At 42.2% G+C, this 24,207-nt stretch overlaps 1 protein-coding gene across 1 annotated transcript in view; it reads right to left on the bottom strand.

Moving 5' to 3' along the window:
- The window catches only part of CACNA1E (calcium voltage-gated channel subunit alpha1 E), a 660,165-nt gene that overhangs the window by 400,414 nt on the left and 235,544 nt on the right, over window positions 1–24,207 (bottom strand). The gene's annotated exons all lie outside the window — the stretch shown is intronic.

Here is a 24,207-nt window from a genome sequence, read left to right as displayed (position 1 = left end):
CTCCTAGGGGTCAAGTCCAGATGTCAGACCTGTGTCAGAGCCCAGCCTCTGTCCAGCCACCTCCTCAGCTGTGATCAAAGATATGGAAGATACAAAGAAGCCCGCCAACACGTAGAAAGATGACAGGTTACGAGCTGGACATTCAGACACCAGTGGAAATGGAAGAAGGACACACCGATGACTCCAGAGCCCATCTGGTTTCTGAAAGCTTTTATACTCTCTTCTTCATTGTACCAAAATCTCTGTACTCTGTGTTCAATTTTGTGCATTTTCTTTCTGGTCATTTATTGTGTATTTCACCACATAACTACTAATAATGATATTATAATTAACCTGTTTTTTAAGCCAAAGAATTCATTGAGAACAAAATTTGCATTTCCAGGGATAACATGACCTGAAGGATTTTTTGCTCAATAAATACACAACAGAGTACAGTGTGGGCAATCGCAGGTGTGCAACTCAGACTGGTGCCCCTTGGAGTTGTGCAATATGACACAGAGCACTTGTAAGATTAGACCAACAATTACAACCAAATCGAAAGCGCCTGCATACCTCCAATAAACTAAAAAGAAAACTCATAGTGGGGCGCCTGGGTGGCTCAGTCACCTGAGTGTCTGACTCTTAATTTCAGCTCAGGTTATGATGCCAGAGTCGTGGGATTGAGTTCTGCTCAGCATGGAGACTGCTTAAGATTCTCTCTCTTTCTCTCTCTCTTTCTCTCTCTCTCTCTCTCTCTCTCCCTCCCTCCCTCCCTCCCTCTGTCCCCCACTTATGCTCTCTCTCTCTCTCTAAAATAAAAAATAAAAAAAAAAAACCCTTAAAAAGAAAACTCGTAGCAAGCATTATGGTTACCTCTTCAAGACCCTGCCATTCCCCACCCTTGTGAAGAATCTGTACAGTGTGGGCAACGGGCTCCAGGGTGGATTCTGGTTAGATTAAGCCAGTCTGGAGAATCCCATCCTTTCGCCAGTGATGAAGTAAGAGGAGGGTACATGACCCATTTAAGGCCAATGAAATATGAAGTAAAGCTTACTGGGGCTTTTAGGAAAATTCTCCCAACTTGTAAGGAAAGATTTTGGGGGAAGTGCCCTGTCGTCCCGCACAGATGTAAACAGTGGAGCTATTTACCTCTCCACCAACCTAAGAATGAAGCTGCCACCTGCAGAAAAGCAGGGCCAAGACGATCACAAGCAATGGAAATAAAGCCACCAGATTCAGTCAACCTGGAAGCCACCCCTCCTCTACACCACTAGCAATATGAGGCAATACAGATCCTGATGGTTAAAGCCCATTTGTTGGAGTTACATTTCCTGTTACTTCTACCCCAAATATACTAACTGAAGGGGCCCCCACATGCTCTACACAATGATAAGATTTACTACTCCACAAGCCCACAAAACCACTTAATTGTTTTGATCACAGTAGGGGGAAAGTCTCCTCACACTCCTCCATATATGGTTTGGTTGTAATTCATCTTTTATACATAGACATTGGGACTTAAGTCTTGCATAAAATTCTCGAGACTAGGATTTTAATTCTAAGAATCCTTGGTATAATGGGAAAATGACTTAACCCAAATAGAATAAAGTTAAATCCAATCGAGCAAGCAGTATGTTTTAGGTAGGAAAGGAAACACTGCATTGGATTGTATGGAAAAGGACTTGTTGCAATTAAATACAGTATAAAAGGATTTAGTGGTCATAGTAGGCACTACCACCATCATCATTATCATCAATAAATATAATGGCTAATATTTATTGAATTTTTATTTTATGCTAGATATTCCAGCAAGGGACTTTCATGGAATAAATCATTTAAAGAATTCATTTAATTCTTGAAAAAGTCTTATGAAACAATTATTATTAACCCAGTTTTATGAATGAGAAAACTAAGACTTAAAAGGGCTAATTAATATCCCCAATGTTAGGTTCATACTGTGGTTAAATGGTAGAGCATCTGATCCATGTTTGACCCCAAATGCCATTCTGTCACCCACTGTACCAACTGGGCTTTAATAATGGTAGTACTAAGACAAGAACAATGGTAATGATAACTTTCACTTAATTGGACTCATATTCAGGACTAGAAATTCATGTTTATTAACCACCTATAAGATAAATATTATTACTATTCTCATTTAATAACAGAAACTTACCTAAGGTCACCTAGCTAGTAAACACTGAATCTGGACTTCAATATCTGATTCCTCATCCAATGTCTCTTCACTTGAAAGTGAATGGGATTGGGGCACCTGGGTGGCTCAGTCGGTTAAGCATCCGACTTCGGCTCAGGTCATGATCTCACAGTCCGTGAGTTCGAGCCCCATGTCGGACTCTGTGCTGACATCTCAGAGCCTGGAGCCTGCTTCAGATTCTGTGTCTCCCTCTCTCTCTGACCCTCCCCCGTTCATGCTCTGTCTCTCTCTGTCTCAAAAATAAATAAACATTAAAAAAAAATAAGTGAATGGGATTTTGAATGGTCCTATCTCTTCAGTACAAGACCATCTGCGTCTTGTCTTTTCTTCCTTCCTTCCTTCCTTCCTTCCTTCCTTCCTTCCTTCCTTCCTTCCTTCCTTCCTTTTCTTCTTTCTTTGAGCCTCTGCATGTTTCAGTGGTTGTATGTACGTGTACATGTATGTATAGGAGGTAACAAGTCCTACACGTTTATGACAGATTCTACCCAGTCCTCCCACAGGCTTGGCTCTGTGCTTTATACAGGTCTGTGTAGAAGATGTAGAGCCATGGTCAATGGGACACTCTAAATAAGCACAGCACTTCGTGGGAGCAGAACATGCTCTTGGCATGGCACAGAGTCCCAGGCATCCCCAGGCAGCACCATGCAGGATGATCACAGGACTGCCCAGATGTGTGGAAAAGGGGAAGTGACACTTGAGATCATGGCATCACGTGACAAGAATCAAGGAACTGCTCTGCTCTGGGATGAAACAAGAAAGAAATGGACAAAACGAGCTTGGGGTCTTTCCAACTCCTTCCTTAGTCCCTGAGCTCTTTCTCGCCACTACACCTCCACCCTTTAGCTGCCAGGACCCTGGTATTGCCGCCTGGCTGTTGCCAAATTCCTGCATGTCTTCACCATAATGTTTTACAAAAAAAAAAAAAAAAAATTCCCCATTACTACAGAAAATTTTATCCAAAAATTAAAACTGGTCTGAAAACAAGATGTTTTTCTGATTTTCAAAGTTTTAACAAATATAGAACGTCTCATATAATTACCTGTGTTGGAAAAAAAATAGAATTATATGAAATTGGGAAGCACCAGAAAGACTGGACCATGTAATCACCACACACATGCTCCAAAGTAGTTTACCCTGTCTTTCTTCTACCTTTTTTTCCCACCTCGAACTTGAGTTCCCCAACACCAGGCTCTCAGAGGTGAAATCAAAATCATTGAAATACCTTAGCACAATCGAAGGTGCCAGTGCCCCAAGGAGAGTGGGCTCTTTGACAACCAGGCAGTGATAAAAGGACGTGAGGCAAGAAGAGGGGCCTCTGCTAGTCTTGATACCATAAAAATATAGGACTGCCCATTCCATCCAACACATGTTTTCCATGCATTTTAGTCTGATTTCTATATAAAACCGGTGTCATTTTCACTGGAACTAGTTGAACTCTAGACGATATGGAATCTCTGTGGCAAGAAGACCTTCCTTAGCATATAAATTATAAATATGAATTAACTCCTTTTGAGCCAAGCACCATGCTGTAGGCTTTATAAGCCTTCTAGCTAATCTTCTCAACAGTCCTCAATTTTTTTTAAATGAACTGAAATCACACACTCATTCATCTGATCCCTTATTTATACAACACACTTATGACGAGCACCTATTACATGCCAAGCATTGTGCTAGCATTAGGGCCAAAAACAGACCAGTAAACCAATCCTGACAGGCCACTGTGGTAAGGGCTCAAATGGGAACAAAGAATAAGTGATTTCAGAGTCCACAAAGGGCACTGGGGAGTTGCAGAGTTTGCTTGAAAGATAGGATATTTAAGCTTAGAATGTACATTATGTAAGAATGGGCCTGGCAGAGAGGCTGGGAGTTGGGGTGGGTTGCAGTCAGGGTAGGCCTCAGTGAGAAAGTGACTTGAGTAAACTTGAAGAAAGAGAAGGCATGAGCAATTCAGACATTCAGGAAGACAGAAAAGGAGGTGCCAAGACAGTATTGAAGGAACATGCCTAGCATGTTCCAGGAGCAGCCAGGAGACCGTGTGGCTCCAACAGGAGAAGCAAGAGACAGAGTCAGAGACATACTGGGAAGGGCTGATACACAGAGGCCCTTTGCCTTTTGCTCTGAGTGAAATGGGAAGCCACTGGAAGGCTTGAAGCAGAGTTATGACATGACCCTAGCTACTACTGAGAATAGTCAGGGATCAAGGTAAGAGGCCAGGAGATCAGTTGGCAGCTATTACAATAATAATCCAGTAAGTGTGCCTGCTTCCTCTCTGGAATCCTGGGCAGAGACAGCCATTCAATGTGTTATGATAAGTAGGAGTTCAACACACCGCAAGGAAAAACGGAGGGAGGGCAGGCCTGGGCAGAGGCAGGGAGAGAGGTCTTGAGATAGCCTGGGCCTACTCCCTAAAGCTCCCGTGTCCCCTGAGTGGTGAAGAATGTCTGAAGATTTCCTATCTGTTACACACACTCCTGCCCACCGAGAGGAGCAGGGGGATCTTGCAACTGTCCTGAAGGGGCTCAAGGTTCAGATAAGGACCAGCAGCATGGCGGGGTGTGCAGCTGCTGTAGCAGCCAAGACGCCAATGCCCATTCACAGGGAGGACACCTACATGTAGGCCATGGCCAGTCTGCAGCCAGCTCCTGCAGGTACATAGGCCTGATGCCCCACCCCAATACAAGGGCATGTAAGCTCCAAGAAGGAAAAGGTGGGGGGCAAAATATTAGTTAATTGCACCTGGATGGCTCAGTCGGTAGAGCATGTGACTCTTGATCTCAGAGTTGTGTTTTAGCCCCACACTGGGTGTAGAGATTGCTTACAAAAATTCTTTTAAAAAGAATGATAAATTGCGAATTAACCTGAAAACCTCTGGCCAGAACTAACAAAAACAGGAAATGAAGTTGTTTTCCATTAATGTAGCTAGGGACTCAGAAATCAAACAGGTTTCTAGAACTAATGAAAGCTACATTTTTATAACCTGAGTTCTGTGGCTGTGCAAATTCAAATCTGCTTCCAATGTATCACTGAAAAGAGCACTGAGATAGAGCATAGAGATACAGTAGATCTAACTCCATATGATTTATCTGGATCATCTGTACTATCCATTCTTCGGAACGATCAGGGCAGAAATTCAGCAATGAAGGTTTTGAATATTCAAGGTCAAGTTTTAGGACTCCACCTGTAATTTGTACAGTCTTAATGTGGGTTACCATGGCATTGATTGTCTTAGCTCCATTCTTGGCAATGATATATATAAAATCATGATCTGATATGCTAATTATATTTTTACTCTTTTTTTCAGTTTTTTTAAGACTTTATATTTTATACCAATTTTAGGTTCAAAGAAAAATCGAGAGGAAGGCCAGAGAGTTCCAATATACCTCCTGCCTCACACATACACAGTCTTCCCCCATTGTCAACACTCCCCACCAGAGCAGTACATTTGTTATAATTGATGAACCTGCATTGACACGTTACAATCACCCATAGTAAAGAATTTACATTAGGGTTGGGGCACCTGGGTGGCTCAGTTGGTTAAGCATCCCACTTCAGCTCAGGTCATGATCTTGCAGTCCATGAGTTTGAGCCCCACGTCGGGCTCTGTGCTGACAGCTCAGAGGCTGGAGCCTGCTTCAGATTGTGTCTCCCTCTATCTCTGCCCCTCCCCCATTCACACTCCATGTCTGTCTCTGTCTCTGTCTCTCTCTCTCTCTCCCTCTCTCTCTCAAAATAAATAAACATTAAAAAAATTTTTTTAAGAATTTACATTATGGTTCACTCTAGGTGGCCTGCATTCTGTAGGTTTGGACAAACGTATAATAACATGTATCAACCACTATAGCATCATACAGAGTATTTTTTACTGCCTTAAAAAAAGTATTGTTCTGCCTATTCATCCACTCCTAACCCCCACAACCCCTGGCAACCACTTGTCTTTTTACTGTTCCTATAGTTTTGCCTTTTCAAGAATGTCATATAGTTGGAATAATGCAGGATTTAGCCTTTTGGGATTGACTTCTATCACTTAGTAATATGCACTTAAGGCGCTTCCTGTCTTTTCATGACTTCACAGTTCATTTCTTCTTAGCCCTGAATAATACTCCATTGTCTGATTACCATAGTTTATCCATTCACTTACTGAAAAATGTCTTGCTTCCAAGTTTTGGCAATTACGAATAAAGCTAAAAACTTCGGTGTACAGGTTTTTGTAGGGACATAAGTTCCAGCTCCTTTGGTTAAATACCAACAACCTTGATTGTTGGATCACATGGTAAGACTATATTTATTTTTGTAAGGAATTGCAAAACTATCTTCCAAAGTAGCCGTACCATTTTGCATTCCCACCCGCAATGAATGAATGTTCCTGTTGGACCAATTCTTGCTAGCATTTGGTGTTGTCAGTGTTTTGGATTTTTACCATTATAATAGGTATATAATGATATCTCATTGTTTTACATTTTTCCTGTTTTTAATAATAAATCCTCACCAATGAAAATCATCTAGCATACCACCATGTGGGAAACATTGTCCTTGTTGACAGGCAGGCTCTACCTAAAGTGAGTAAGTCATCCAAGGTTTTAATGCTGAACATGAAATAGAGGACATTAAAGATTACCTAAGCTATCCTCCCAGTCACTGCTCAAATCAGCTCTAAATGTTCCCAGCACAGGCATTCAGCCTATGTGTGAACACCTCCATTGACAGGGATCTCACAACCCCCAAGGCAACTATTCCAACTTTAGATAGCTCTATTAGGATGTGCTTTCTTATTCTGAGTTGAAATCAATGTGTGTCAACACAGAAATCAATGGACTGTGAGGAAAAGTAATTCATTCACCTCTGCCCACTGCTGACACTCTAGAAAAAGAGGATGTAATCAACAATAAAAACAATGAAGAGAAGCCAAAAATCAATGCGTCTCCTGTCGAAATAGCTCTCCACTGAAATAATTCAGTGTTTTCTCAATTGACTCAGAAGACCACAGATTTTTCAGTGGCTTCTTTTCCTTCCTCCACCTCTTCCTTTAAAAAAAAATCTTTGAGCTTTTTTTTCCCAATGAAAAGCTAATTGTAACTTTCCTGCAAGCCATTACTTTTTGATTCAGGTTATTTTGGGAAGAATCGACTCCCACAACTTCAGAAGAAGGGCACAAAGGGCACAATATGAGGATGAATGTTTAAGGGATTCAGAAGGTGGCCTGAGGGGACTCACTGAAAGATCAAGGTTCACCTAAAATCCATAGAGGAGATGCTCCCTCACAGTCATGCCCTCATAGTGTAGACAGAATTTCTGAAGTGATATTCTGCACAGCAAGACCACCTGGAAGGAAGAGAGTTCTGTTTCTAGTTCTCTCTCTGTTGCTGTTTGCCCTTTGATCTAGCTGAAAAGCTGATCTGTAGGGATGGGGTACAGATGTAAAAGAGGTACCTCGTTTTGCTTGACAAAGTGAAAGTCCTTGGAAACTAATACAAGAGTAGGTCCAGCCGTGCTGTTCAGACATCTTTCTTGAAAATGAGACCGAATGGTGGGGCGCCTGGGTGGCGTAGTCGGTTAAGCGTCCGACTTCAGCCAGGTCACGATCTCGCGGTCCGTGAGTTTGAGCCCCGCGTCAGGCTCTGGGGTGATGGCTCAGAGCCTGGAGCCTGTTTCCGATTCTGTGTCTCCTTCTCTCTCTGCCCCTCCCCCGTTCATGCTCTGTCTCTCTCTGTCCCAAAAATAAATAAACGTTGAAAAAAAAAATTTAAAAAAAAGAAAATGAGACCAAATGGAAAGTTGTCACAGTGAGAGGTGACCCAGGTTGTCACAGTGAAAGGTGACCCAGGTTGGGTGTGGGGGGGGGCAGAGAGGTGTTAGTGCTCCATAGAACCCCAGTCTCCTTCAATGAGGCCCAAGGAGGGAGAGCACTCCCCACACACAGCCCAGGTCCAGCTGCCAGGAGGATTTCCCTCCAGAAGTCACAAAAAGAGATCGTCCTCCTGGCCCTTCTGCCCTTTCCTGCATCCCTAGCTTTGCCATTTACCAGCTTAATGTCAGTAAGTAAGTTAGCCCCCTCTCTGGGCCTCAGTTCCCTCATCTGCAAAATGGGGATATTGCCCTTGCCTCCAACAGATTATAAGGATCAAATAAGATAAACGTGACAAAGCATGTTTTAAGGAGGAAAGTGTTATCACCTAATTTAAAGTTTTATTGTATCTTTTTCCTGTTTTTAAGGAGGAAAAGAATAGTTGTTCCTCATACTCCTGAGACCTTATGAGAAATGGGAATTAAGCTGACCCTCCCCTCAGCTGAAGCATCTGGGCAGAGCCTGTGGTCTTCATAGGTGTGGAGATGGCAGCCGTTTGATTTTACAACTGACTTCAGAATAAAGAGAAGTCAAGAGTTAGCCCTCTGCAGGACCCCTGTGGCCTGTGCAGCCCCATAGAAGTCTGGGGTTGAAGCAACAATGGAAAACTGAGCACCAAAACAGGGACAGGAGGCCTAGGAGGAAGAGGTCACTCTCCTGAGCCAAGTGCCATTTATAGGGCAACATTAGCACACTAGCAACAGGCTGGCTAATTGATTTTGTTCCTGTTACAGGAGCACCTGTTTCTGCAAAAATGAGGTGGCCACCAGCTCTGTCATGGTTGCTAGGAGAGCATCCAGGATCTCCAGGGTTACTTTGTCCCAGCCAATGGGGCAAGGGCTTTTTGAGAACCAGGAGAGTGCCCATGGGAACTGCCTGCAGGACAAGAGGGGCAAGGGTTGACCCCATAGTCAGGCCTGCACCTGGAGATTCTAGAGCTGAGGAGCTGGGCAGGAGATAGGGAGGACAAGAAGGCAGAAGGGGAGGGATGCCAGTTCTGAAAATGGATTCTAAGCATCATTAATGTGACCCATTCAAAAGCTTCTCTCACTCTCCTCCTTCTCTGGAGCCTTCCCAGTGGGCTCAAGAGGAGATTAAGTCACCTGGTCCAGGCAGGATGCTGGGCAGCTGAGGGGTCCAGGGAAGAGTCCTAACTGCTATTTATTTTAGTGAGATCCAGTGAGCAGAAAGGGAGCACAGGAGGTGCTGAGGTGGGGCTGATGCTCCTGCCTCTTCCAGAAACATTCTGAGAGCTCCCACAGGCCCCTGCCCTTTTTGACTGTGTATTCTGGTCAGCTCTTCAATTCCCTCATCCGAAGACAGAAAGCCTATCTTCAGAGCTCTGAACTACCCTAAAAGTCCCAGCCATTCTGCTCGCAAGGTTTTTCCATTTACAGAGGTTTTCAAACCAGGATGAACAGGTATGTTATACTCCTGAAATAAAGAGTCCAGTCTTCTCCCAATTCCCAGAGGAAAAATTAGTTAATGGAACGAATCTTGTCAATATTAAGATTTCTCTTCTGCAATTTTTTTCTTAAATTCTTGAGATGTCACTCCTTGTCTACATAAGAATGTGGTGAGTGATTTTGTCTGTTTTATCATAAACTATTTTTAAAAATTGTTTCTTCTTCTTGGGGCACCTGGGTTACTCAGTTTGTTAAGCATCTGACTCTTGACTTTGGCTCAGATCACAATCTCACAGTTCATGAGATCAAGCCCCACATCAGGCTCTGCACTGTCAGCACAAAACCTGCTTGGGTCTCTCTCTTTTCATCTCTCTCTGACCCTCCCTCCCTCTCCCTCTCTCAAAATAAATAAATAAAACTTTTAAAAAGTAAATAATTAAAAAATAAAAATTGTTTCTTGATGAAGAATAATTGACATAATATTATATTAGTTTCAGGTACACAACATAGAGATTTAATACTTATATACATTTTGAAATGGTCAACACAGTAAGTCTAGTTATCATATGATACCATACAAAGTTGTTACAATATTATTAACTATATTCCCTATGGCTGAACATTGCATTGCATGTCCTATTTATTTTATAACTGGAACACTGTATCTCTTGATCCCCTTCACCTTCACCCCTTCCCCCACTCCCCTTCCTTCTGGCAACCATCAGTTTGTTCTCTGTATCTATGAGTCTATCTCATTTGTTTTTCATATGAGTTTATTCATTTGTTTGATTTTTTAGATTCTATATATAAGCGAAATCATATGGTATTTGCCTTTCTCTGACTTATTTTGCTTAGTATACTACCTTCTATGTCCACCTATGTTGCCACACATGGCAAGAATTCTTGGTTTTATGATTGAGTAGTATTCGTGTGTGTGTGTGTGTGTGTGTGTGTGTGTGTGTGTGTGTGTGTGTGTCTGGCATCATCTTTAGTCATTCATCTATCAATGGACACCCAACTTGCTTCCATATCTTGACTGTTGTAAATATGATGCTGCAATGAACATAGGGGTACATAAGTCTTTTCAAATTAGTGTTTTTGTTTTCTTCACATAAATACCTAGATGTGGACTTGCTGGATTGTATGGTATTTCTATTTTTAATTTTTTAAGGAACCTCCATATTGTTTTCCACCGTGGCTGTGCCAATTTACATTCCCACCAAACAGTGCACAAGTGTTTCCTTTTCTCTGCATCCTTTCCAGTGCTTGCTATTTCTTGTCTTGTTGGTAATAGCCATTCTAACAGGAGTAAGGTAATAGTTCATTGTGGTTTTGATTTGCACTTTCTTGATGGATAATTATGTTGAACATCTTTTCACATGTCTATTGGCTATCTCTATGTCTTCTTTTGAAAAATGTCTATGCAGATCCTCTACCCATTTTTATTGGATTTTTTTATATTGAGTTGTATGAGTTCTTTATATATTTTGGGGTTTTTTGTTCTTTATATATTTTGAATGTTAACCCTTTCTTAGATACATCATTTTCAAATATCTTCTCTCATTTGCTACACTGCCTTCTCATTTTGTTGATGGTTTCTGTCATTGTGTGATTTCTTTTTTTAGCTTTATGTGGTTCCACTTGTTTACTTTTGCTTTTGTCTTCATTTCAGGTGACAGATCCCCACCCCTGAAAAAATCACTAAGACCAATGTTAAAGAGTTTACTATCTATGTTTTCTTTTAGGCATGTTATGGTTTTAGGTCTTACAATAAGTCTTTAATCCATTTTGAGTTTATTTTTGTATATGGTACAAGAAAGTACTCTAGTTTCATTCTTTTTCATGTAGCTGTCCTGTTTTCCTAACACCACTTATTGAAGACACTGTCTTTCTCCCATTGTATATTCTTGCTTCCTTTGCTGTAGACTAATTGATCATAAAAGTATGGGTTTATTTCTGAGCTCTCAATTATGTCCCATTTATCTACATGTCTATTTTAGTGCCAGTACCATACTGCTTTGGTTACTACAGTTTTGTAGTATAGTTTGAAATCTGAGAGCATATCTCCAGCTCTGTTCTTCTTGCTCAAGATTGCTTTGAATATTTAGGGTCTTTTGTAGTTCCATAAAAATTTTAGGATTATTTGTTCTAGTTCCATGAAAAATGTCATTGATATTTTCATAGGGGTACATTGAATCTGTAGATTTTGGAGAGTAGTATAGACATTTTAACAAGACTGACTTTTCCAATCCATCACCAGAATATATCTTTCTATTTGTTTGTTTCATCTTCAGTTTCTTTCATCAACATCTTCGTGCTTTCAGAGTGCAGGTTTTCACCTCCTTAAATTTATTCCTAGGTATCTTCTTTTTGATGCAATTGTAATTGGTCTTGTTTTCTTAATTTACCTTTTTGATAGTTCATTATTATGGTGATAGAAATGCAACAGATTTCTATATATTCATTTTGTATCCTGCAACTTTACTGAGTTCATTTATTTGTTCTAATAGCTTTTGGTTGTCAGCTTTAGGATTTTCTATGTATAATATCATGTCATCTGCAAATAGTGAGTTTTGCTTCTACCTTTCCAATTTAAATGACTTTTATTTCTTTTTCTTGCCTAATTTCTGTGGCTAGGATTTCCAAAATTATGTTGAATAAAGGTGACAAAAGTGGACATCCTTGTCTTGTTTCTAATCTTAGAAGAAAAGTTTTCAGCTTTTCACCATTAAGTGTAACATTAATGGTGGGTTTGTCATATATGACCTTTATCATGTTGAGGTACACTCCTTCTATATACACTCTGTTGAGAGTTTTATCATACATGGTTGTTGAATTCTGTCAAATGCTTTTTGTGCATCTATTGATATGATTGTATGATTTTTATCCTTCATTGTGTTAATGTAGCATATCACATTAATTGATTTATGGATATTGAACTATCCTCACATCCCTGGAATTAATCCCACTTGATCATGGTGTATGATCTTTTTAATGTATTGTTGAATCCAGCTTATTAATATTTTGTTGAATTTTTTTGCATCTATGTTCATCAAGAATATTGACCTGTAATTTTGTCTATTATACTTTCTTAGCATAAGTTATTTATTTTAGGTTAAATAGATCTTTGTTTCCATGTTACTCTATGAAGAGTAGATGTCCCACTATCTGGACAAGTTATGAGAACAAAAATTCTACTTTTAACTTAAAGCAAAAGGAATCATCCAGAAGGTGCTTTTACTGTGGCCACAGTTACTCATCATCATCAAAGTTACCAAAGCTATCAAAGCCATGATTTTTTAAAACATATACCATCTGGGGGACCTGGATGGCTCAGTCGGTTAAGCGTCTGACTCTCGATTTTGGCTCAGGTCATGATCTCACAGTCAATGCACATGGGGCTCTGTGCTGGGCATGAAGCCTGTCTAAGACTCTCTTTCTCCCTTTCTGTCTATCCCTCCTCCTCTCTCTCTCTCTCTCTCTCTCTCTCTCTCTCTCTCTCTCTCTCTTTCGCCACTCTCTCTCTCAAAAATAATATATGTATACACACACACACACACACACACACACACTATCTAACAAGCCCAACTGATGATACTTCACTGAGAAACATGGAGCAATCAGAAGATAATTCCACAAACTCTCATAACCATATCTGCCCACATACCACATAGTTATCTTCCCAAATAATGCTATGGATAAAATCCAGCCTGCCTCCATCTAAAGTCAACCCCTCCTAGGGGCACCTGGGTGGCTCAGTAGGTTGAGCGACTGACTTCAGTTCAGGTCATGACCTTACAATTCATGAGTTTGAGCCCCACATCAGGCTCGCTGCTGTCAGCCTGTCAGTGCACAGCCCACTTCTAACGCTCTGTCCCCCTCTCTCTGCCCCTCTCTTGCTTGCACTCTCTCAAAAACAAATAAACACTTAAAAATACATTAAAGTCAACCCCTCCTTCTTGACACAAGTTCTTATCTCTCCCACTCAAGGACAGTACTTTCTCTTCTATATAATCAATTTTCCACTCTCTATTGGACTATTCCCATCAACATACAAGCATAGTGTTATTCTCTCATCCTAGGAAAAAACGCTTCCTTCTCCAGCTATTACCCCATTTCTTTGCTCCTCTCTGCAGAAAACTCTTCAAAAGAGTTGTTTATACTCATTGCCCCAGTACTCCTCTTCCCAATATTTCTCACATCAACTTCAATCAAACATTTCTCTTCACAGATTTTGTTAAGGTCACCAATAATCTCCACATTGCTAAACCCAATGATCAATTCTTCTTGTCATACTTGGTGTGGTAATCAACTTCCAAAATGACTCCCACCCTCTGGTACTCATGCCCTTGTGTCATCTCTTCCCAAGAACATCCAGAGGTGATGGTATAACACTTCTAAAGTTAGGTTACAGAAGACCATTACTACCCTCTCAGGTGCTCTTTTACACTCTCTCTATTTCTCTTGGATCACATGAGAAGAAGCTGCTACTATGTCATGAGGCCACTCAGACAGCCTATGGAAGAGCCCACATGGTGAGGAACTGAGATATCTGGACAACAGCCAATGAGGAACTGAGGACTTCCAAAAACTACAAGAATTTGGAGTAGGATTCTCCAGCCCCAGTCTAGACTTGAGATGACAGAAGCCTCAGATGAGAGCTTGACCACAACCTTGTAAGAGATCTTGAGTCAGAGGCACCCAATTTAGCCACTCCCAGATGCCTGACCCTCAGAAACTCTGTGATACAGTAAATGTTTATTATTTTAAGCTACTAAGTTTTGTAGTGATTTATTACACAATAGGTTACTAATATACTTGACTTGTCCCATCATTTGACACAGTTGATCACTCCTCCCTCCTTGAAACACTTTCTTAAGTTCAGCTTCCATTAAACCACCCTTGGTTTTCCTTCTACCTCAAGGATCACTTCCCCTCAACTTCCTTCGCTGATTCTTGTACTTCTGCCCAACTTTTTTAAGTTAAGGAGGCCCAGAGCTAGCCCTGGGTACCTTTTCTTCTATGTCTACACTCACTTTCTTGGTGACCTCATCCAGCTTCATGACTTTAATTATCACCAATTATATGCTGTCAATTCCAAAATTTGTATTTCGGCCCATTTCTCGCTCCCAAATTTCTGACTCATATAACCAATTATCTGCATGACTTTTCCACTTAGATATTTAATATTAGCACAAATTCAACCTGATCAAAAGTAAACTCCTAATTTTCCCCACCCAAACTGATTCCAATATTCTTCTTTATTGATGGCATTCTCCTAGTTATTCAGACTATCCTTGATTCCTATCTTTCTCTCACACCCCATATCCAATCATCAATGAATCCTATTGATTCCACCTTCAAGAATATGAGATCCAGTTGCTTCTCACCTACCATTGCTACCATTTTGGTTCAAGCCACCATCATCTCTCACCTGGACACAGCAATAGCCTTCTAACTGGTCTCCCTGTTTCCACCCAAGCCTTTCTGCAGTCAGTTTTGGATACAGTAGCCAGTGTGCAGTGTGATTCCCTTAAATAGGCAGATATAATCATTCCTCTCTACTCAAAATCCTGCGACATATCCTCTTTTTATTTAGAGTAAAAGCCAAAGCCCCCCCAACAGCCAGCAAAGCCCTACATGGTCTGGCTCTCTCTTACTCCCCTGAATTGGTCTCCTTCTATTCTCCCCTTACTCTGCTCCAGCCACACTGACCTCCATGCTGTTCTTGGAATATGCCACACACACTCCCACAGCATCTGCACTGCTCTTTCTTCTGCATGGAGTGCTCTTCCCCTAAATATCATTATGATTCACTTCCTCATCTTAAGTCTTTGCACAAATACCACCTTGTCAATGAAGCCTGTCTTGGCCGTCCTATTTAATACTGCACACTGCTCCCACCCCTAGCGGCCCCAAGCCTCCTTATCCTACCTTTATTTTTTCCACAGCACTTAGCATCTTTTAACACACTAGAAACTTTATTCATTTATATTATTGTCTATCTTCCCTTTCTAAAATTAAAAATTTTTTTTTCAACATTTATTTATTTTTGCGACAGAGAGAGACAGAGCATGAACGGGGGAGGGGCAGAGAGAGAGGGAGACACAGCATCGGAAACAGGCTCCAGGCTCTGAGCCATCAGCCCAGAGCCCGACGCGGGGCTCGAACTCACGGACCGCGAGATCGTGACCTGGCTGAAGTCGGACGCTTAACCGACTGCGCCACCCAGGCGCCCCTCTAAAATTTAAACTACAAAGGGCACGTATCTTTAATTCACTGTTATGTCCTAAGCCCTTAAGATGGTGCCTGACATACAGATGACACACACACAAAAAAAAACCTTGTTGAATGAATGAATTTATACCTACTATCTATAATTATTATTAAAGCCTCAGAATTTTTTATTACCCACATTTTAGAGATGAGGACACTGAGGAAAAGGGAATTAACATTTCTCAGTCTTACTATGTGCCAGACACTATACATACATTATCTTATTTATTCTGCCTATTTTTCAAGGCCCAGAGAAGTTAGGTAGCTGTTTAAAGTCACACAAGTGGTGAGGAGTCAATTCCTGATGTGAATTCAAGCCCCTGAGGATACCATTCTTTCAGTAAACACTCCCCATACCCTAGACTGGTCAGGGATCAAAAGTCACATGAAACAACTGTCTTTGGCCCAGAGAATCCACCATATCACAGTCCATGGCATCCCTTAAGGGTCCTGTCTGAAGGCCAACAGTCAATCTCTACCTTACTTTTTGTCCCCAGGTTCAGGCACCAGTCCCACCTGTAACACATGGTGACTGACAGAGACACAAACAGCTCCAGCCCCTCAAACCCACAAACCTGGGAAGAGGTTCTTGGTATTCACTTTCCAAAAGCTGTAAACATTTTTTTCAAACATTTGAAATATCAGGGCTTTCAAAGCCTTTAAGGCCAGATGAGTACACACTGGCCCACAACTTCTTAATGCCTCCACCAAAAAAGAGCACTAGCCCTTTATCAGTCCAATCCTCAAAGACGTGAAGACAGCATAAAATCAGTGAAGTCACTCACAACCAATGGTAATAAGAATTAACGCTGTACTGGCTCTTTCAACATGCCAGACCTTCCTGAATGCTTACATACATTACGCTTCTTATAATCTTCACAAAAACGCTATAAGGGGGTTACTATTATTAACCCCATTTTATAGACGAGAAAAACTGAGGCATGGGGAGGTTTGGTAACATTCCTAAGGAACCATAATTAGTAAGTAATAGAGCCAGAATTTGAGCCCAAACAGCCTACCCCCACAGCCCGTATTTAACAGATACACCACACTTCAGCATGAAAGCGAACGGAACATGTAAACAACACCTGCAGCTGTTGAAGCCTCCAGCACTCCACAGAGCAAATCCATTCATGCTCACAGACAACACCTAGAATAGAAGCAAACTGACATATCTTCTAATAGAGCTATCTACATTTAACTCCCTTATCATTTCACAAACCCCATCCTTACCTTTCTAAAGAACCAGCCCTCCATCTTCCACTACATCAGTCATTTACTATTCATTGATAAACATGACATTTCAAAATTGCCACCATCACCTACCTATATCTTCAAGCTATCCTTTCTCAGTCTGCTCCCCATTTCAGTCCCTCTCATGACCGGTTTTGTTTTCTGCCAGCTACCCATTAATTAAGGGAAGCTTTCTTTTGCTCCAAGAGCCACAATTTCATATTTGCTTCCAGTGATGGTACTGCTCTGTCTTATTCCTAAAGCACTCCTTTTCAGGAGGCTCATTAATCATTGATCACACATATTTCCACCTGCCTAGCTTTTCCTTCTTTTTTAAACACTGACTGCTTGAGTTTTAGGATTGCATAAATTGCCATTCATTGGATGTTGGTCGGTCATCCACTCTGTCGCTGACTATAGTGGTGACATCTCTGAAATCTCTCTTTTTGGAAAAGCTATGATTTTACCAAGAAGTGAAAGCAATTTTAAACCTTTTAAGATGTCTAAAGAGAGAGTGATCCCTGTGGACTAGAGGAATCAGAAGGATGGAGGAGGTGAGGATTGAGATGTTCTTAAAGAAAAGAAAGAATAGGAAGGTCGTATTTGGCCAAAAGGAAGCTTATATGCAAAGGTAAGAAGGTTGAAGTTAGTAAGGCTTAGTCAAGTATCAGAAAACAGATTTCCAGTGGCAAGGCACCAGGGTGGCTCAGTCAGTTAAGCGCCTGGCTCTTAATTTCAGCTCCGGTCATGATCTCACGGGCTCATGAGATTGAGCCCCACGTGGGGCTCAGTACTGACAGCACAGAGCTTGCTTGGGACTCTCGCCCTCTCTCTCTGCCCCTCCCCACACTCGCCTGCTTTCTCTCTCTCTCCCTTTCTCTCTCTCTCTCTCAAATAAATAAATAAACATTTTAAAAGATTTTCCCTGTAAAGAAAAATGGGAGGTAAGATCAGAAGATCAGATCATCTTAATGTCGAATGAAAAGACACTGAGATTGTATTCTGGAAGCACCAAACTGCCTGGGCTTTACACCTTCTGTGCTGACCTGCCATGTAATTTTCTTATGAATAATATTCTGTGCCTATCATCCTAGGGTCAACAAGAGGCTCTCCTTCATTTACCCAGCACTTGGCCCAGGATAGATCTGTCTCTCCACCACACACACACACACACACACACACACACACACACACACACATACACACACACCTGTAATCATTAACCAAATTCCTGGGCTATGGCACTTTCTGGCAGACAATTTCAGCAACTTTCTGTTCCACCTAGGAGTCAAACCCAGTCTGCATATTATTATTATTCAACCAGAGCCTTGAAGACATTCCATAAGCCAAGAATTTACTGCACTCTATTTTCCAGACACAGTTCACTACAGGACTGCCTTGGCCCCTAGCCCCACATGTGTCCCGACCCCTACAAGGTGTTTCAGAATACCAGGGGGAGCTTGGTCCACCTGTGACTCATCCCTGAGACACAGGGTCTCCAGGTCCGGGGTCTCCTCAGTTTTCATCTACATGGTGAGTCCTAAGCTGAGCTGGTTCTCACAAAGAACACCCCAGGATACAACTCACAATCCCTAGAGTGGGTTTCTGAACCCAGGCCACTGGGCCTCATCTCTAGACTTCTGGACCCTGCCAGAGAGCATTCCTGGGGCTGTGTGGTTATGACTCCTGCCATGGGCTGAGTTTGTCCCGCTCTGGTTCATATGATGAAGTCCTATCTCTCAATGTGACTACACTGGGAGATAGGGTCATTTGGAAGTAATTAAGGTGTCAGAAAGGATGAGATCATAAAGTGGAGTGCTGGTCTGATAGGATTAGTTACCTTTTAAGAAAAGACACCAGAGAGCTCTTGCTCTCTTTCTCTCTCCCCCTCTCTTTCTGCCATGTGAGGCCACAGCAAGAAGGTGGCTGTCTGCAAGCCAGGAAGAGAGCTCTCACCAGACACCAATTCTGCCAGCACTTTCGTCTTAGACTTCCAGCTCCAGAACTGTGAGAAGTACATGTATGTTGTTTAAGCCACCCAGCCTAAGGTGTTTTGTCATGGCAGCCCAAGCTGACTAAGACAACTCCTATTTCCAGAGTCACACCCAAGTTACAGACCTGGGGCTGCAAACACCCAGTCCTAATATAGTAATGCTGGAAATAGCAGCATACAGATATCTTTATACAATTTCCCTTTTGCTTATTTTCATTGAAGACTCCACATGTCTCAAACTTTTCTGGATCTCCATCTCTGTCCTCCACCTCTACCTCTGGAAATATCACCACCCTCCTCATTCAAATCCGTTGGTGCCCCCTGTGACTGTCCCTGGACTGATTCACTCACCCGTGCTAATGCAATAGCTAGTAAGTTCTTCCACCCAAGTAAGGGGATGCTAAGAGTCTACCAAAGGCAACACTATATATGCCTGAAAATAAAAACATCTTACATTTTACCTGGTAATTTCAGGTGCTTGACAAGCTAATGGTTCCTTAGGAAACCCCAAAGCACAGCCCACAGAACCTTGCCCTAAAAATCTAAAGGTGATCACCCAATAGGGGGATGGGCAATCAGATCATTAGGAATGTCTTGGTTTTTCCAGCTTCTCTCATGGGGTTCTCTAGTGGGCTCCTTCCCCAGCTTGGAAAGAGAAAGGCCAGACTTTACAAACAGCAACACAAGTCACCCAGAGTTTCCCAGATACCTCTGGCAGCAAGGACTGAGCAAGAAAGGGTGTCAGTAACCACCCTGATATGTACTGGTGGGCCACAAATGACTGGCCATCACAGCTGCCAGCTTGTTAGCCCCTGTGGCCAGCCCTTACCCCACCCCATGTGCATACCAGACCTCAGATTGGGTAGGAATAAATTGACCCTGCTCTGTAATCCTGACCTTGCCTTCCTCCACTTCTCTCTATAAATAGACAGATTGCCCTTTGAAGCAGATCAGTGCCAGCCCCCAGCCACACACATCCAACCTCCCCCATCCCCAGTGCCTAGCCCCTAGCCTCCATCCCTACCTAAGCACAGGGAGTCAGGGTGAGTGGGGAAGCTGCCTCAAAGAGAAGACAATGGGGAGTCTTATGGAAACCATCCCTGATGACATAGTTGGGGTATTTTTTTTTTCATTTTGGTAACATTGACATACATAAAATTCACCACTTAAAAGTATACAATTCAACAGCATTAAGCATATTCACAATGTTGTGCAACCATCACCAAGTTACAGAACTTTCTCATTACTTCAGAGGAAACTCTACTCATTAAGCAGGCTTTTGCCAATCCCCCTGCCCCAGCTCCTGCAACCACTAATCTGCTTTCGGTCTCTACAGATTTGCCTATTTTGGGTGTTTCATATAAACAGAATCATACAGTATGTGTCCTTTTGCCTTTAGTTTCTATGATGATGTTTTGAATCTGTCTTTATGCGTGTCTGATAGACCCAAATGTCAGCCTTAGACAACCTTGGGAAACATGGCCCACCTGCCTCTAGACATAGAAGGTTGGCACCCCTCAGCCTAAGCACCCCAGTCAAGGTCCTGTGAAGCTTCAAGAGATGTAAATCAAAGGTGAAGGCACAGCTTGCCCAAATGAAAGTCTTCAGCTTAAAGGAAATAACAGAAAGGCAAAGGAAAGGCCCAGGACAGGCAAGGAAGGCTTCATGGAAGGGGCAGCACTGCTCTGTCCTGGAAAAATGGTCAGGACCACAGGGACAGCATTTAACCCCAGCATGTGCATGCTCCCAAGACTCTACCTCCACCTCTGACTTTGCCCCTTAACTTCTGATTTGTGCATCCAGCTACCCACACGGCATCTCCACTTGGATGCCTGATAGGTGTCTCCAAATTAACACTTTTGACTTCCCTGCTCTTTACATTCTTACAAATCTGCTTTTCCATCATTGTCTCTTGCCTCAGTAAATGGCACCGCTGTTCACCCAGGTGCTCAAGTCAAAAACCTTGGGAATCATCCTTGATTTCCCTCTTTCTTTCCTTAACACCCCACATTCAATCCATCAGCAAACTTACTGGCTCCATCTTCAAATATATCTAGAATCTTGACCATTTCTCAACAACAGCATCAATGCTAAGCTGCAACAAGCCACCATCATCTCTCACCTACACTACTGCAACAGCCTCCCAACCCACCTCTTGGCTTCCACCCCTGTCCCACTAAAGGCTATTACTTACAAACAATTAGCATGATTCTTTCATACTGTATTGTTCAAAACTTTCCAATGACTTCTCATCACATTTAGAATAAAATCTGTAACTTCAGCCATCACCTGCAAGCCCACCATGATTGGTTGCTAATTGCTTCCTTTATTGCTATCCCTCTTCCTTTATTCACTGTACTTTAGCTACACTGTCCTCCTTGCTCTTCCTGGAACATCTCCTGCCTCAGGGCCTTTGCACTTGCTGTCTTCTCTGACTAAAACACTCTTCCCCATGATACCTGGCTTGCTCCTCTATTCAGATCTTTTTCATGTCACTTCCACAGAACAGAAATACCTTCTAAAACTTAAACACCCTCTTTCATTGTGTTTTATTTCTTTACAGTGTTTTATTTTTCCAAGAATAATTAACTTGGCAAAATAATGTATACACATATACACACATAAATGTTATTTTCACAAAATGGATCATTACTTGGTAACAAATAAATATACACAATATGTACATACACACATATAGATGTATGTACCTTCCCCATTAGACTATAAACTCCATGAGGGCAACGTGTTTACCTTATTCACCATCGAATCTTCAATGTATACAATAGTGTCTGGCATATAATAGAAACTTATTCAATACTTTTAGCAAAAAAATGAACACGAATGAGTGTAAATTGGGTATGACGGGGCCACAAAGAGAGCATTTGTGCTATAAGAAGAAGTCAGAGGGGCGCCTGGGTGGCGCAGTCGGTTAAGCGTCCGACTTCAGCCAGGTCACGATCTCGCGGTCCGTGAGTTCGAGCCCCGCGTCGGGCTCTGGGCTGATGGCTCAGAGCCTGGAGCCTGTTTCCGATTCTGTGTCTCCCTCTCTCTCTGCCCCTCCCCCATTCATGCTCTGTCTCTCTCTGTCCCAAAAATAAATAAACGTTGAAAAAAAAAAAATTAAAAAAAAAAAAAAAAAGAAGTCAGGGAGTGGGAGGAAACAGACCTCTTCTTCAAACTCCTTACCTTTAGGTGATAAAGGTCTTCATTACCTGGCCCCTCCCATATTTCTGACCGCACACATTTCATCACATCCAATCCATGGTGCCCTGGTCACTTGCCCAGCCCCCATACACTCTGCACACAAAACTGCTGCTTCCTGTTTCCCAGACAGCCAGGCTCTTGTACCCCTCTACATTTTATACTGCTCCCTCTGTTTTCATTTCCCTTCACACTTTTGTTCTCCTGCCATTGCCTGCTCACCTTCCAAGCTTGGCCTGGGATGTGAACAGCCTTCCTAACAGCCCCAGGAAGAGCTGGCTGCTACCCCCTGCTCTGCCCCCACCCATGGTACACAGAGTTCTAATGGCACATATCACACTGCATTATAATGACCTGTTTACAGGTTTACCTCCCTTATTAGACAGTGAGCCCAAGGGAAGGGATCCCACTTTTACATTTACATTAATATCCTGCTTTACATTTAAATGTCTCTTCCCTTGCACAGAACTTGGTTATTACCAGGTATCTCAATCCTTGATGAATAAATGATTCAACCAATTAACCAAACTAGAATTCCTCTTAAGTTCACCAATCTTTGCTAATGGCATCCCTCTGTCTAAACCAATTATGACTCTCAGAAAGCCACAGAATTGTCACTGGTGTTAAAAGTGAAGTAAATCTTCAGACACTTTCTATGTGTATTTCAGGGCTTAGTATGAGTATTTCACAGCTCCCTCATACCTAACTGAATAAACTCATGAACAGCCTTTAAGGTCTTCCATAATCTGGCCTCAACCTGCCTTTTTTTGACTTAACCCCTACCTAACACCCATCACGGTCTTTACATTCCAACAAACCAAAGTTCTCGTCTTTCCCAAAATGTACACTTTCCAATATCTCTGCTTTTCCATTGGTTGAGAATCTTCTTTCTTCTCTCCCATCACTGCTTTTGAGATTCTACTCAACTTCAACACTATTTATTCGTTCATGCCACAGGTATTCACTAAGTGTGTACTGCATCTGGCATTATTCTGCTGGAGACATTTATAACAGTTCATGCAGCTGAATGGGACACATAAGTCCCCTTCCTTCATGGGGCTTTCCTTTCAAGTGAATATCTACACACTGCTTTCACAGAGTTTATAATCTAGTGGGGAAGAAAAATGTATGGGTTGGGGGTGGGGCTGAGAGGAGTGGGTGTGTTTGCCAAGCAATGACTAACTATATAAAAAAGAATATTGATTAAGCTGTGTAGTGAAATAGAATGTGATAGGAAAGGGGCACTCCTCAGCTTGGGTGGTCATAGAGGGCCTTCCTGTGGAGGTGATATTTGAGCACAGACCTGAATGAACTCAGGAAAGACAACTAATAAATAGCAAACAAATAAATAAGTTTGATTATGATAAGCACCACAACAAAATGCCAGGGTGATATCACAGAGTAGGTGAGGTGCAGCTACTTTAAATGGGGTGGCACCTGGGTGGCTCAGTTGGTTGAGCATCTGACTTTGGTTCAGGTCATCATCTCATGAGTCATGGGTTCAAGCCCCGCGTCAGGCTCTGTGCTGACAGCTCAGAGCCTGGAGCCTGTTTCGGATTCTCTGTCTCCCTCTCTCTCTCCCCTCCCCTGTTCTCTCTCTCTCTAAAAAATAAATAAACTTTAAATAAATAAATAAATAAAGTGGTCAGGTAAGGCCCTCTGGGGAGATACCATTTGAGCTAAGACTGAAGGATGCAAAGAAGGAGCCAACCATGAAAGTGACCAAGGTATGCCTATTCCAGAAAGAGAGAACATTATCCAAAGGAGTACGGAAAGAAGAGCCTGGGGTACTCCAGGACCAGAAAGGAGACTGGCAGAGCAGACCTGCTAGGAGGAAAACAGGTTGGTACAAGGCAAGGATGGACAGGTGGTCAGGAGCAGATCAGGTGAGGCCCTGCAGGCAATGGCAGAGAGCTGGGAGTATGCCAGTCTTCACCTACTTTCTGTCAATCTATTTCTACCATTCAGCCTTTCTCAAGGTGTCTTGATAATGGAAGACTAGTATACAGGAAGAAGAGAGAGGCCGGAGTATTCCCCTCTTCTTGGTTTCAATTGGCATTTT

Source organism: Puma concolor, chromosome E4 (assembly GCF_028749965.1).
Source record: "Puma concolor isolate L17-30 chromosome E4, mPumCon1.1.hap2, whole genome shotgun sequence".
In the NCBI taxonomy this organism is placed as follows: Eukaryota; Metazoa; Chordata; class Mammalia; order Carnivora; family Felidae; genus Puma; species Puma concolor.
The sequence above is the reverse complement of the archived record's forward strand: the minus strand, read 5'-3'. Positions and strand labels throughout refer to the sequence as shown.